The 12,318-nt window shown below is 34.6% G+C and overlaps 1 non-coding gene across 1 annotated transcript; it reads right to left on the bottom strand.

Moving 5' to 3' along the window:
• Window positions 1-11,826: 11,826 nt before the first annotated feature.
• LOC141565153 (U6 spliceosomal RNA) lies at window positions 11,827-11,929 on the bottom strand. Its single transcript, XR_012488854.1, has one exon. It is a non-coding gene; the product is annotated as a U6 spliceosomal RNA (small nuclear RNA).
• Between the last annotated feature and the right edge of the window lie 389 nt (window positions 11,930-12,318).

The following is a 12,318-nucleotide window of genomic DNA, read 5'->3' as shown; positions in this document are numbered from 1 at the left end:
ACTACTGAACAATAAAAAAATGTATTATATACATATATAATATGCATCTCTATTTATTTGTACATATAGAAATTTTCCCTCTTTCTTTGATCTCTTTGGGGGATATAGGCCTAGTAGTGATAGTGTTAAGTCAAATAGTATGCACAGTTTAGCAACTTTTGGAGCAGAGTTCCAAATTATTTCCCAAAACAGGTGGACTAATTGATACTTTCACCAACAATGTGTGAATGTGCCTTCCTCTCTCCTTCTCACCCCTTCCCTCACATCCTTTCCAACATTCCTCATTTTCCTTTTTTGTCACCTTTGTCAATCTGATGGGTATGAGGTGAAATCTCAGAGTTGCATTAATTTGCACTTCTCTAATTAGCAATTTGGAACAGCTTTTCATTTGGCTATTGCTAACTTGAATTTCTTCCTTGGAAAATTGTCTGTTTAAATTTGCTTTGACCTGTCAATTTCAACTCTCTCATTTTACAGATAAAACAACCAAGGTATCAGAGATGTAAAGTAATATGCCTAAATCTTCATAGTTAGTAAAGAAGCTAGGATTGGAGCCCAGGTCTTTTGATGCCACATGCAGTGCTCTTGAGGGGAATACTTCAATGACAGAAGGAGGCTCCTATTTTATACTATCACAATGAGGTTCATTTATCAGCAAACAAAATTTAATTGCCCTGGCGTTTGTTTTCTGGTCTGTATCCTTTGAAATCAAAGAAAATGTGACAGGGGGAAGAAAATACGAGATGAAAGAACAGGGGAGACAACTTCTGCTGACTTCAGCACAGCCTAATAGACCTAAAAGATTAGAACCATGAGTCCTACTTGTGATTCTGTGGCAGGCTTGAAATATGACTTTGAACAAATTCTTTAACCTTTCATTAAAAAACAAACACCTCCACCATGAACACCAATAGAAAATTTCTAAAGGAAGATGGCAGTAAGGTTTGCATCCCTATTCATAGGGTTGTTATGTATATTAATGAATTAATTGCTACATAGCATAGCTGGACATTATTATTAATATCAACATATGTCATGTGATTAAAACCTCAACCTTTTGAAAAGTTAGGGGACCATGTTTCAGATGTCTTGTGCTTGCTTTCTCTTAACCCAGTCTCTGCCACAAGGGCCCAAAGGTTGTGCCAAGAGCGCATTCTGCAATGAACATTTACACGCTTGATGTAGTACATGGCAGTTGCTAAGGCAGAAAGCCAAAGGTAATGAGCACTGTGAGAATTATGTACGAATTTTCTTTGCAGTACTTTCTGACTGTAATTGAACTATCCTCTACTGATCCTTCAGGTGCTAGGAGTATGATTTTCTCCAGGCTTTCAGGGAACATCCCCAAGAACCAGACACTTTCTTGGTGTTATAATCTTCATATCAAGTGAAGGCAAAAATGTGGCACATGAGTATTTTTAATAAGTTTCAAAAGAAAAGAAAATTCCTAGTCAAGTGATTTTTCAGGTTAGTGAAACTGATCTCCATACCTATGTGCTGTCAAAGTAAAACAGACCTATTATGTATGTTATCATTTGTAGCAGAGAAACAAACGGGATATTTTTACAACCTAAAAAGTATAGAAATTGTTTTTAATAACTTTCTTATCTTTTCTTTTCACAGGAAATAGGGAAGGGTATCATTTTGAAGATAAAAGAAAATGGCAACACATTAACCTAAGAGAGGCAACATGATCTATTGAATAGAGCAGAGAGTCAGCCTTAGCAGTCAGGAATACTTGGGTTAATTGAAATCCTGCCTTTGACATATTATGACTGTGTCCATGGTCAAGGGGCAGGTAAGAGACACAGTGGATAGAGTGCTGAAGCTGTAGTCAGGAAGACTCATCTTCCTGGGTTCAAATGTAACCTCAGACACTATCTGTGTGGTGTTGGGCAAGTAACTTAACCCTGTCTGCTTCAGTTTCTCACTTGTAAAGTGAGCAGGAGAAAAAACTACTCTATTATGTTTGCCAAGACAACCCCAAATGGGATCATGAAGAGTTGGACAAGACAATAACAGCAATAACAATCATGGGTAAGTCATTTAACTTCCCAGTGATCCCAGGCAACTTTCTATGACTATAAGTTGCAAATGAATATTTTCTATATATAATCTACTTTGATGGAGAAGCCATCTACTCTGGAGGGATTTGCATTGGAGGTGCATTTATGGAAAGAGTTTCCATACTAGGAGTTCCTTACATGGGTGGAATCAGTGTGAGGGAAGATCATTCCTAGCAACATTACCTTTTAAAATAGACTTATTCACATTACTAGTTTCAGATATGTGAAAATATATTTTCTTTAGTAGAGTTAAGTAGAGGACGTTGAATATAATTCACAAGTACACCTTCAGCATATTTGTTAGCCTACTGAACTTCATTTGGCCATCAGAAAGGATTAGTGTATATACATCTCTGTCTCCATCTCCACTTGTCTCAGTCAACATATAATTACTCACCCAAACCTGTGACAAAAACTAGTGGTGTCTATTCCAATTATTATTTCACTGTCAGCCATACCTCTGTGAAACTATCCCTTTAATATTTATAGTCTCAGCATAGAGCTCAAGAGCAGAAAACTGAAATATCACCTCATCTCTGAGATAGTTGAGTGAGATAGTGAGAGGAGGTCACCATGGCTACTCTTTGGAGGACTTAGACACCACGTGTCTCCATAAAATAATACTAAAATTGTTTTTCTCTTTTTAAGCAGAAATCTTGTTAATATTTTCTTTGGGACACAGGGTTCCTTGAACAGTGTTTATATATTTTGGATTTTTCTCTTTTTCCCCCCTCATTTTCTTTCCCTACTTTCCCTACAAAAAGCTATTTTCAGCCAGGACTGGTTGCATATTCCTGTAATTCCCTACAGCTGGGAAAGATGAGGGCCAGTGGGCTGTTTGAGCTTAAGAGTTCTGAGCTAAAGAAGGGCTAAAGCCAATTGGTGTCTGAGCTGCTTGGTACCAATATGGTAAGCCCTCAAGTTGTTCAGAGACACTGGTTGAGATTAGAAATGAAACAGGTCAAAGTGTCCATGCTCATCAATATTGACATCAGGTTCATGAGTGGCCCTTGCACATTAGCTTGGATGATATAAGGATACTTGGTCTCATTAAAAAAAAAAAACCCAAACAAAAAAACTTAAACAAAACTATTTTAGTCTTGAACACCTTTTCTTCCTAGGCTAAAACAAAATACAAAGTCTCCTTTTCTCTTTTCCCATAATAGTCAAGAATTTATTTCTCAGCCTTTTCATTCCAATCATTCCTATTAAAAGTGTGATTGATTAAAAAGAAAAACCTAAAATGTAATGGACTTGATAAATTAACATTTTTCCTCCACTTAAAATATATTATTGCTCAAATGATTCCTCTAGTTACATACTATTTTCAAAAGGATTCCTTAAATATTTGCTGGCTCTGAGATCCTGGGCAAGTAATTTCATCTCTTTCTGTCTCAATTTCCTTGTCTGTAAAAAAGGAAGATAATGATAGTACTTATTTCCCTGGTTTTCTATGAGAAACAAATTACATAAAAATCGCAAAGTGTTTAACTCAATGCCCCACACATAGTAACTACTATATAAATGCTAGCTATTATTAACCGTTATTATTATTATGCAAAAGCATCATGCAGATTTCAAATATATTCATTCAGTATAAATGTCTACTTTCAGAGTCAACCCCCCCAAATCAACATGCTGCTTTTACAGAGTAAGCTTTAATTTCCATTATACATGGGGGGGGGGGGAGATGGAAATCTTCTTTGTTATCAATTTCAGATCTGATGAAAGAAAAGTTAAGTGATCAGCTTCTGCACTGATAGGTGGATTAACAATAATTTAATCTGCCTTTTTGCCTTCTGTTATGATTCATCACATTGGAGAAATTTAAGAGGACAACTGCTTTCTGATTAAATGGCCTTTTGTTTCAGTCTGTTTCATCTGAATCTCTGCTTCATGCTCCAAGGGGCAGCTGCCTGAGTGCAGAGAAGAGAAAACCCTTCTTTTGACCCACTCCTAAATTCTCCCTAGAAAGTGCCATCAGTGCAGCTTTTCTATGTGGCTTTAAAAGTGGATCAGGAAAGTGGCCACAGGGGAAGTGTAACAGTGGTATGTGTGACCAGGAGCATACCCAGTTACATGGGCTGCCAACTCTGCCTTCTCCCCATCCATGCTTATGCTTCCGTCTGAGGCTACATGGCAAGATTTGCACTCAGGCATGGAAGAAGGCGACATAGCTTCCCACTCTGTTGTGTAAATCTTTTGAGGGTGTCCTTTTTTCTACCTGACAGCCTATTCTAGTATGAATAATTTAATAATTTACTTAGTTATCAATAATTCTCTAACAAAAACATTTAGTGAATAGTTAAAAGAAGATCAAAATATAAATATTTTACTTCCTCAGGACTTTAAGTATTGATACAGAAAGAAGAATAGATCATAGATTAAGAAATGGAAAGGTTAACAGGTCATCTAATCTACTCCCCTCACTTTACATTAAACAAATAGCTGAATTGTTCAGTACATACAAACAAATCTGGAGATATCCTTAAAAATTGATATCTCTTTTGATTCATTGTCCACCTATTAGCAATATACTCGGATAAATGTCTAAATATATCTTTTGTATAGTTTTTCATAAATAGACTAGATGGCACAGTGTATAGATCATCTTCATCAGTTCAAATCTAGTCTCAGTCACTTATTGGCTATGACCTACACAATTAACTTAACCCTGTTTGCCTCAGTTTCCAGGCATTGAAAAATGCATTTTTTGATGCCTGGAAGCGTCAAATGACTATCTCTGCCAAGAAAACCCCAACTGAGAAACAACTGAAGAACAATAACAACAAAAGAATTGCTAGTTCCTATATAAACACTCAAGATAAAAAAATGTGTATCAAGTAAAGTCTATTTTTATTTCATCTTGCAGAAAATTCAAGAGATTAAAAGAATTCCAAAGAGTTTCTAAACAGATACAGAAAACACATGAGGAACTTGCAATAGCTTGTCAATAGTTGATGTAATTATCTTTTTTCTCTGGGGAATCCCAATTCCCATTCTCTCCCTATCAGTGTCCTGGAATTGTTTGGACGACATCAGACTAGTTGGGATTCCATTAGGAAGAAATGTGCCTATAGGGCAATATCATGACATGTTATTGACCACCCAACTTTCCCCTATGTAAGCATAATCCTTCCCTCCCAGACTTATGGTGCACCATGTGGTTTGGACTCCTTCAAAAATGTGAACATTCTTTGGCTATTAGACAACTGATCTCCCCTTTCTGTTAGACTTAAATCATCCCTAAAACTCAAGTATGGGAGGGACAAAGTACATGCAAGTCTTCTGTACCCCTGTGCTGTGATTTTCATTTTTACTGCTCCTCCAGCTATGATTCCAAGAAGCTATAGCTTGTGGGGTGGCCATACCTGACTGTCTCAGCAAATGGATTAAAGCAGTTTGAAGGTAACTGATAGTCCTCGAGCCTCTTGGTGATTCAGGGGGATGTCTATACCAAGTGTTCAAAAGCTTCCCCTGGCAGAATAGATAGATGAGAACAATTTGTTCCAATGGTCATGAAGGTGGTGCTGTGAGCTGTTAGACCTTGGTCAGACATTAAAAATACCAAGGTCATCCCCTACATCCTAAGCCATCATTAGCCATCCTAACTTTTATTTTTTATTTTTTTTAAAATGAGGCAATTAGGGTTAAGTAAATTGTCCAGGGTCACACATCTAGTACATGTCAAGTGTTTGAGGCCAGATCCAAACATAGTCCTCCTGATTCCAGGGCTGGTGCTTTATCTACTGCATCATCTCACTGCTCACTCCACTCCCTTTTTTTTTTTTTTTTGTGAGTCATCCGGACTTTTTGCTTTGACACTGAATTCTGATGACTCTGGAAGGGAGATTGATAACTTTGTGCAATTCTACTTCATTTAAATCCAATTCACTTGAGCATCAAGACATCACCCATTATGTCACTGTTTTTTCTAAAAAAGAAGGATGAATTGCAACAACAATTGTGGGAAGTCACATGGATATCATTTTTCAAGAGTCACATTGGTCAGGAAATCCCCTTCTCTCTTTAGCAGGTCAGGTTTTAGAATACTAACATGAACTAGGAAATTCTCTGGTTAAAAGACTCTGGCATCATACTACTTAGGAGATTTCCCATCCTCTAAGTAGGAAGCAGAGGTTTGGGAAGGACATTATGTCTGAATTCCCTTGTTAGACTTTATGAGTTAATGCCTCAGCTATGTATGTGCTCATACACAAACTACACCAATATGCCTTTTCATACTATATTACATGAAGCAAAGTACACTCTGCAACTAAATATACATGTAGTAAGCTCCAAATACATTTACATTTTCCAAAGGAGTTCTTATATCCCTATTAAAAATTCTCCTGGTCTCTTAGGTCTTCTTGAGTACATAAAATACAAGATTTAATATTATAATCAGTCTAAGAGATGTGATGTTTCAATTTGCTAAGTAAAAGATGAAGTACTATAAATTCTAAATCTTACTTTGTTAAATGATTCATTGTGAAAACTTGTGTTTCTCACTGGTCCTAGGCTATGTTGACTTATTGTTATGATTTTTTTTTGGAGAGATTTGGAAGAATTCTTGGCACATATTACAACTTGGAAATGAAAATAATGTATTTGATCTCAACATCACAGTTGAATTTACAACTGAGAATCACTCTAATAAATTTAACAGACATTATTATGCACTGAATACAATAGGGACATATAAAAGAAAATATTCCAGCCCTCAAGGAGTTCAAAATCTAGTTGGATAGACAAGACATTGACATTTGAAAGTAAACCGCACAAGAAAACAGTATTTTAAAGAAGACAATTTGAAAAAGGGCACAAGGTCAAGCATACAAGATAAATGTTATGAGTTTACAGGAACAGATTAGAGTGGCCAGGGAAGATTAATGGAGGAAATGGAACTTGAGCTGGAGCTTGAAGAATTGGTCCAAATTGATTTGAATTTTTAACATTTCCTTACAGTGATTCCATGATTTCATCAATATGACATCCAGTTTTACAGATAGCAACCCATCTAAGGGCTGTCCTTCCTATAAGATTTTTGTTTATATTTTCATAATTCTTCCATGGACATCATGGCATGGAACTCACCAGTAAGGATCTTTCCTCTAGATTTATTGATATCATGAGAACACCAAAGGGGCCCATGGGTTGTCCTTCACTCTTGCTATGTGACCATTCCATCTTTTGTTCTGGCAAACAATGCTATGATAATGTCCTTTATATGATTTCATCGCCAATCTGCTTATACACTGTGAGCTTTTCCATTGTTTTTTGGGTGTTTCTTCAGTTTCGAGAGACTGTGATGTATTCCATGACTTGTAGAAATGCAACTTTGCTGGAAGAATATTTTAGAAAAAATGGTTCTTTGTTTCAGGGAGACGTTTGGGGTCATTGGTAGAACTTTACAATTTCCCAAAGTCAATCCAACCTGCTGTCTTCCTCCTGTTCAATTCTGGATACAGTTCAATTTCCATTTGCAGTATCTGTCCAAGTTATATGCTCTGATGAATAAGTTTTGTTTTTTAATATTACAGTATTTACAATGGCATGGCTTAGATAGCCCAGGATAAGAATACAGAAACATAAGGTTAAAGTGGACTTGGAGAGAAGATCTAATATATTTTGCCAAACCTATTTTGGACTAAATCTCAGTCCCTATGTCAAAGTTTAAATTAATAACCCCTCCAAAAAGATAAAAAAAATGAAAAATTCCAACTGAAAATATCCCATATGAAAAAACACACTGCTTTTTTCTTTGGCTTATGAGTGAGAGTAGAGACCTGACTTTTTTCATTTTACTACTATCTAAAGTAAAATCCACATGTATTTTCCTCCTCCCACTAACTTTCTAGATTCAAAACAACAAGACAACAAGGTTAAAGATATAAAGGGAATTTTGGAACATTCTCACCTTGGTTCCATATTTTAGAGATGAAGAGACATGTACATCATAAGACTGTATAGTTAGAATCAACCCTTAAAGATCACCTAATGCAGCTTCCTTATTTTGTAGCTGAAGATTCCATAAGGAATCCCCTTTCAACTTAGACTATACTTTGGATTTCTACATGAAAGTGGTGAAAATATCTCCTTGCTGCATGTCTCCTCTGAAATTTATTAATGGCAGGTTACTTGGAATCCTGAATAATATTGATTTATAATTGGAGATAGCTTCCTATGAAAGGGCCAATAAGGTGGCATTTTGTTCTATGAAATCAACAAGTGATAATTAACAAGCAATGAGCAAAATTGCATTTAATATTCTCTACATTTTAAAATTAGTTGTAAGATAGTAAATGTGGTCCACTGTAGAATATCACTACTGAAAGCCTGCTTTTTTCCTAATAAAAACTTTTACTTTGGCAACTTTGATTTATATATAAATAACTATCATAAAAATTAAGTATAGTTGGAAGAATAGTTATATAGGTAGTTAGTTATAATGTTTTCTTGATTAACTTACTTTAGTTTTAACAAGGTTTTTTTTTCTTGTCTTTTAGATACTTTGTATGTTTTTCCCTCCATGTCCTTACTTCCATATTATTTCCAGCAAAGATTTCTTCCATAGGTACTTAGTCAAAAGTTGTTTCTCTGTTTTTGTTCTCCTTAATGACATTTCTACCTTCTCTATGAGCACTTAAGGGACTGTGATTGATGGTTTTAGTATCATTAATGTTGTTAAAATGAATTTTGAATATTTTTTCTATTTTTCTTCTCTTTGTACTCCTTCAGTTTTTTTTAACATCTTCAGAGTAATTTTGCTTTGTTGAATATTTTGCTCTATCTTTAAAGTAGTTTTGTCATTTAAACTAGTTTCTTCAAATTAGATTTATCATCTACTGTTTCTTTTTTGTAAGATGTTGCTACTTATAATTGTTCATCATCTTTCTTCAAAATATTTTATAGATGAATTTATAATTCCAGCCTAGTGTTGCATTTGGCAGCTATCTCTGTCCATCTGTCAAGTAAGTCAGATGTTGGCTAAGTAAGATGCTTTCTGGGCTCTTTTGGGCTTCTTGGAGTAATTAATTTACATTGGTTTAACTTCTGAATGAAATTATAGTGTTGATGTAATTTCTGTTGTCTATTTCTCACTTCATAATTTTAATAACTTAAGTAATTCAGAAGTAAATGTTTTTAATCATATGCCTTATTTTTTCTAATTTTTTTTCTTTATTGTACATTCTGATCTTGTCTCTGTGTTGATAGTGTGTTTATTCAGACCACTTACTTAAAGATAACTTCTACATTCACAAGTCTTTTCCTTTCTAATAAAATGTGATCAATTTCATTTTTCGTGATTTTATTTGGTGCTTGCCATATCTTATGTCTATCAATCAGTCCTCCCCTTTCTTTGGGAAGAAAGTGGTCATGATATAGAGCCATGAGATTTCTATATTATCTACAAAGTTTTTGGCCTCTATAATTTCCTTTCCCCATCATCACCTTTTTTCTCTGTTGCCAAAGTCACCAATATATATATTGACTTTGGGAAAGTCTTTTCAATTTCTTCATATCATTTCTTTTTCCCTTTATCCAACCAATGTTAACACATAAGCTACAATAATAATAATAAGCTATAATGGTGGTCTTTTTCATAGAATTAGCACTGCAATATGTAATCAACAAATATCTCATGAACAAGGGATAGTTTTTACCATCTTTGGTAAAAACAAAGAAACAAAAAACAGGACCCATCAGTTTAGCAAAACTTTCCAGATTATCTTTTGTCCTTTCCTAATTCTAATTATTTAAGCTCTAAAGTTCATGTTCTTCTGAAAAGTTCTGATCTCTAAAACAGAAAGATATCCCTGTCTTTTTCATTCAGGCCTTATTGAGAACACATGATAATACCAATGTATGGTTATATTAGGTCTAGTTTTATCCAGTATGCATGCTTATAAGCTGTCACTTACTTATGTGTTTATGTTTTTCATGTATAATTTACATATTGCAATAACACTTTTTATATACAGTAGTTACCTTTCTTCCAGGTGGCTGAAAGCACTCACATTTTATTTATCTATGAATTGCCTTGAGGATAAAACAGAAATTCCTCAGCTTGGCATTTAAAAACCCTTCATGATATGGCTTCAACTTGTCTTTCAAAATTTATTCCCATATTACTCACCTGCATACACTTTGTGTTTCAGCCTGGTCTATTTGCTAATCCCCAAACTGGCATTTTAGCCCTAGCTTTCTTGCATTTCTTTATACAGTCTGGCTTTCCTCCAATCCCTGGACAGTCTTCCCTTTTCTCTCTCACCTCTTAGAATTCTTAGCTTCCTTCAAAATCAATTCTTGCTGTACTACCTATATACAAGGTCCTTTTGCTGTCCTTAATTAGTACTTTCTCTTTCCTTAAATTATTGTATATATATATATATGCATATATATGTGTATATATATATTTACTTCTTTGCATGTTGTATCCTTTTAGTAAAATGTAAACTCCTTCACAACAGGGACCATTTTTCATTTTGTCTACTTTTCCAGTGTCTGAAATATAGTAGGCACTTAAGAAGTACTTTGTGGATTGGATTGTTATAAATACTCATCTAGTACATTGTAGAGAGATTTTTGCTTCCTACATTTTGGTACTGGGGTTATTTAATTGTAAAATGCATTGTATTATTATCTGTTTAATGGGAATTTTGCTTTCATAATAGGATTGAAGTCAGGGACTATATCTTATGCATCTTTTATATCCACCATGTTTACTCAGTGCTATTAGATATTGGGTAACTATTTTTTCCTTTCCTTTTTCTCTTTTTGAGGCAATTGAGGGTTAAATGACTTGTTCACTGTCACACAGCTAGTAAGTTTTTGAGGTTGAATTTGAAGTTAGGTACTTCAGATTTCAAGACCATTGTTTTTCCCACCATATCACCTAACTGCGCAGTATTAAATAATTGCCAAAACAAGGGACATTTGGTGCAATCTATAGATTTTTAAATGAGAAAACTGAAGTGCAAGCAAATCATTTGCTCAAGGTCACAGAATTAGATAATAATAAAGATAGAATTTGAATCCAGCTCTTTTTGATTCCTAGTGCAGAATTCTTTTCTATGTACCACTGTCTTTTTTAGACAAATTCATTTGGGGAAGATGGGTACGGCATCATCAAAGAAACATATGTTTGGTCAATTTAGTCAATTTGCCATCAATTCAGTGGGAAAATGTAATTTAACCTTGTTATTTGACAGACATTCCTATTTGATTCAGTCAAACAGTCAGCTTTAAAGTTTTGTGTGTATGTATAGCCTAGGCACCACCTAAGAGGTGCAGGGAATAGAACTCTGGGACTGGAGTTAGGAAGATCTGAGTTCAAAACCACCTTCAAATACTTACTAGATGTGTGATCCTAGACAAGGCATTTAACTTTATTTGCCTCAATTTCCCCCATTATAAAATGAGAATTATAATAACAATACCTATCTCAGGGTTGTTGTGAAGATCAAATAAGATGATATTTCTAAAGTAGTGTTTTAGAAGAGTTTCTGGCATGTAATAGACTTTATATAAATTAAATGCCTTCTTCCCTTTCTTATATGATAGACCTATGTTTATTTTACTTTACAGCAATGAGACCCTTCCCATTAGAAATCCATAATACCATGAGCCTGAAGTCACTTTTCTTTAAAATTTTTTCGGAAAATTTTTTTTATCTATTTTAAACTCTTTAAAAAATTTGAATTCTAAATTCTTTTTCTCCTCTCACTCATTGAGAAGGCAATCAATATGATATCAAATAAAGATGAAATGCTTCACTAATTTGCATGTCATCCTTATACAGGGACCATGCTAATCTTCTTTGTATTATTCCACTTTTAGTATATTTGCTGTCAAGGCAAGCATACCAGTCAGTCACTTTAATATCTCCTTGCTCAGAACTATTATTCTTGCCAGTCACCTTGGCATTTAATCATATAATATCATATGTTACTATCAGAGTTATGTATTTTTCATCTTCTTAATGAGATTGTAAATTCTCTGAAGTCATGGCCCATGCCTTATCCTTCTCTCATATACTTGTCAGTCAGTAAATATTTATTAAGTGCCTACTATGTGACAGTCACTGCACAAAGCTATAGGGATACAGAGAAAGGCAAAAGACTATCTGCTCTTGAGGAGGTCACAATCTAAAATTTGTTGAGGAAGGCTATATGCAAAAAAGCTATAGATAAGATAAATTAGAGCCAAATCTTAAAGAGAAGTCTCTAGAATATAGAGAGATCAGAAA

The sequence above is a fragment of the Sminthopsis crassicaudata genome, chromosome 3 (assembly GCF_048593235.1).
Source record: "Sminthopsis crassicaudata isolate SCR6 chromosome 3, ASM4859323v1, whole genome shotgun sequence".
NCBI lineage: Eukaryota > Metazoa > Chordata > Mammalia > Dasyuromorphia > Dasyuridae > Sminthopsis > Sminthopsis crassicaudata.
This window is presented reverse-complemented; position numbering and strand designations above follow the sequence as displayed.